The following is a 3,670-nucleotide window of genomic DNA, read 5'->3' on the forward strand; positions in this document are numbered from 1 at the left end:
CGGCGGGCGCTGAGGGAGCCGCGGGGAAAGCACGGGCCCGGCGGCCGCTGTGTTGGCGATCATAGCAGCGGTGGCCGCGAGTACTAGAGACGCCTGCCAGCGCCCCTCTCCCTCTTTCGCTGTCTACCGGGAGTCTGCAGCTCGCGCCCGCCTCTGTCCAAAAGCTGGCTGCCCGAGCTGTAGGCGCCTCCCCGCCTCTGGGTGCCGAGGCTTGAACGAAATCACATTGGACAGTAACCGGCTTCAACAGAGCGAGGGAGATCTTCGCACTCCCGAACCGCTCCAGAACACACGGAGCCAGGGATGGTTTCTTCTTTGTGATGTTAAGAAAGCTGCAGATGGGTTACCATCTGCAAGAGAGGTTAAGCTTGAGAAGTGCTGCTTTTACTCTTTTTTAATGATTACCGGTTTCGTGGAAAGAAAGTCGTGATGGGCTGAGACCATCTGCGCTCCAGTTTTAGCACCACACTGAAATTAGGGGAAGGGGCTGGCAAGCCGCGAGCGCTCATTAAGCAGCAAGTCGCCTCCTCCCGTCCTTTGTGGGAAGGAAAAAATGTTACAAATAGCATTTCAGATCATCTCCTTGGCACTGGATGTAGTTTCCATCTAGTTCTAATTCAAGAGTGACTGACTTTACACAGGTTGTTTCCTCTCCTGAACTTTCAGAAGCCTTCCATCTACATCTTCTCATGGCCTTTATATCAAATGCATTCACAGGTTTTCAAAACCGGAAAGTCAAAAACATTTACTTGATTCTGTTATGCCTGCCATTCCACTGAGACTACACTGACAAAGGTCACCCAATGGCTTTGAAGATTCCCCAAAACATTTGATGTTCTTCAATTCTCATCTTAATTGATTTTCCTGAAGCATTTGTCACTGTTGACTAGGTTTTGATTCTTGAGTCTATCCTTTCCCTTGGCTCCTTGATGATTGAGTAGTGATGCTGCCTGAGCATTTCTTGCTCAGCTACCTCTTATATGTTGGGGAACTTGAATACTTTGCCCTCGGACTGTTTTGCTACCCAGGAAACAATGAGCGGTCTTGATTTGAACTGCCAACTGCTGATAACTCTTAAATTACCATCCCTATCTCAGATCTCCAGTTCTAAAAAAAAGCCAACTTCTTACCAGAAAATCTCTACTCAGATGTCCCCCTTGAACTAGCCTGACTAACACAGAAGTCAGCTTCCCTAACAGTGACTTTTCTCTCCTGTCTCATTCTCAGTAAATGCCATAATTTACCTAGACAACAAAAGGAGAAACTTGAAAATTATCCCAAGCGCCTCCTCCTTCCACACCCCATGGTTCCTGTCCATCACCTTCCCTTCATTCACTGCTGTTCCCTGGTTTCAAGTCTTTTGTTTCAAGTTCCTGAAACTTTGCATTACTTTTCCTTATTAATTTAGCTGCCTCTAAGCTTGTTGCACCTCCACTGTTTATCTCTGGTACATTGACTTAAGCAAGCCCTGTAAAGTACAAAATTGAGCAAATCATTCCCTGGGTAACCCCTGTCAATAGCTCCCCCCCCACACACACCCCATAGCCTAGAGGGTAGAATTCCACTATCTTAGCCAGTGCCTACTTTGCCAATCTTGTCAAACACTTTGAGTTCCTTGCATTCAGTTCCCTATCAGGTCACTTATTTTTATGCTGTGCTCTCTTATGGAATGTCCTTCCTCTTACTCAGTCAGTCCAAACACCTGCTCATCTTTCACCATTCACCCAAAGAGTCACCTTTCTTATGAAATCATTCATTCCCAACTCTGCTGCAGGTTAAAACTAGCCTTTCTCTCTACACTGAGTGACTAAATATCTTCTGTCTCCATTCCCAACCATAATACTTAGCAGACTTTGCCTAACTCAGTTTTTACATTTAATCTCCCAAATGGCAAGTGTTATGATTGACTCATCTCCATTTTCCTAGTTCCCAGTTCAGTTCCTCACACATAGTAGGTGCTCAGTAAATGTTTGTTGAAAGAATTAATTATGTGACATAATTTAAGACATGTTTTTATGGCTCTTGAAAATTAGTGTCCCATGCTTAGCTCATCTCATTCTTATAATTCTCCAAAAAATATATTATTGTCAGCTTTTATTGGACACTGAAGCTGGAAAAGGATAAAGTAATTTGCTCATGGTTCTGCTGTATAAATCACAGAGTAAGATAACCAAGTTTGCCTAGTTAAGTTCATTACATGTTTTCCTATTTCTGTGGTCTAAATGTATATATCTTTCCCAAATCCATATGGTAAAATCCTCACCCTCCTCCACCAAATAATGGTGTTAGGAAGTAAGGACTTAGAAAGGTGATTAGGTCACTGATGCAGAGTTCTCATGAATGGGATTAGTGCATTATAAAAGAGTCCCCATCCCCTTCTGCCATGTGAGGTTATAGCAAGAATAAGGCAGACTATGAGGAAGCAGGCCCTCACCAGATGCCAAATCTGCCAAAGTCTTGGACTGGATTTTCCAGCCTCTGAAACTGTTAGAAATAATTTTTTATTGTTTATAAACCAATAAACTATAATACTTTGTTATAGCAGACTGAACAGACTAAGATGCCTATCCATTCTCTTTTCACTTAATTCTGCTTTGTATGATATGATAGCTTTCTTTGCTTTTAATGATTGCCCAGGTTAGCCCCCTCTTTATTTTCAACCATTTTAAGTCATTCATTGCATTTTAAGTGTGTCTTGTAGATAAGAGTTGCATTTTGACATTACTGACCCATTGTAACAGTCTGCCTTTTAGGAGACTTTTTAAATCTGTTTTCACTTACCACATATATTAATCAGAATTAAAACTTGTTGTAAGGAGCAGATCCTTCCTCCCGCCTTCCCACACCTAGTGTTTATTTCCTTTTCTTGGAGCAGTGCCGAATAAACGGTCTAGTTGCTGGGAAGGCTCCTTTGTACTGTATTGCAATTCCATCTTCTTAAATTTTTATCCACATGGTGGAAACTGGTAAGGGAGCTTCAGTTTATAGAAGGAAGAAGAGAATGTGAAGGTGCACTAACCCAAGTTCTGAAGGCCTACCGCAAGAAGTGATACACATGTCATCTGCTTATATACCATTGGCCAGAACTTATATGACCACACTTAGCAGCAAAAGAGCAGAAACATGACACCACTAGCTGTGTGGTCATAGACCAACCACAGCTACATTACTATGGAGGACAAACATATTTTATTGAAAACAAGCACACTCTGTCACATTATGATGACTGTCTTTTGGATTTATTAGCACCATCTCATTTTTGTATTTATTTAACTTTCTTTTGCTTTTTCTTCCTTGTTTCTTGCCTTCTAGTGGTTTTTGTTGTTGTTGTTTGTTTGTTTGTTTGTTTTGTTTTGTTTTGTTTTTAGTTGAATTTTCTTTAGTGTGTTCTCTTTCTCCAAACGTTTCTACTGATTTGAAATATATTCCTTCTAGCCAGTTACAATGGAGCATGCCCGTAATCCCAGTGACTTGGGACGCTGAGACAGAAGAATGGCAAGTTTGAGGCCAGCCTCAGCAACTTATTGAGACCCTATCTCAATAAATAAATAAATATTTTGGGAATATGGTAAGTGCACCTGGGTTCAATCCCTAGTAAGCCATCCCCTACCCCCACAGAAAGAAAGAAAGAAATGTATACTTTCTAATTCAACTTTTTGAAGTTATCCTG

Source organism: Marmota marmota, unplaced genomic scaffold (assembly GCF_001458135.2).
Source record: "Marmota marmota marmota unplaced genomic scaffold, marMar, whole genome shotgun sequence".
In the NCBI taxonomy this organism is placed as follows: Eukaryota; Metazoa; Chordata; class Mammalia; order Rodentia; family Sciuridae; genus Marmota; species Marmota marmota.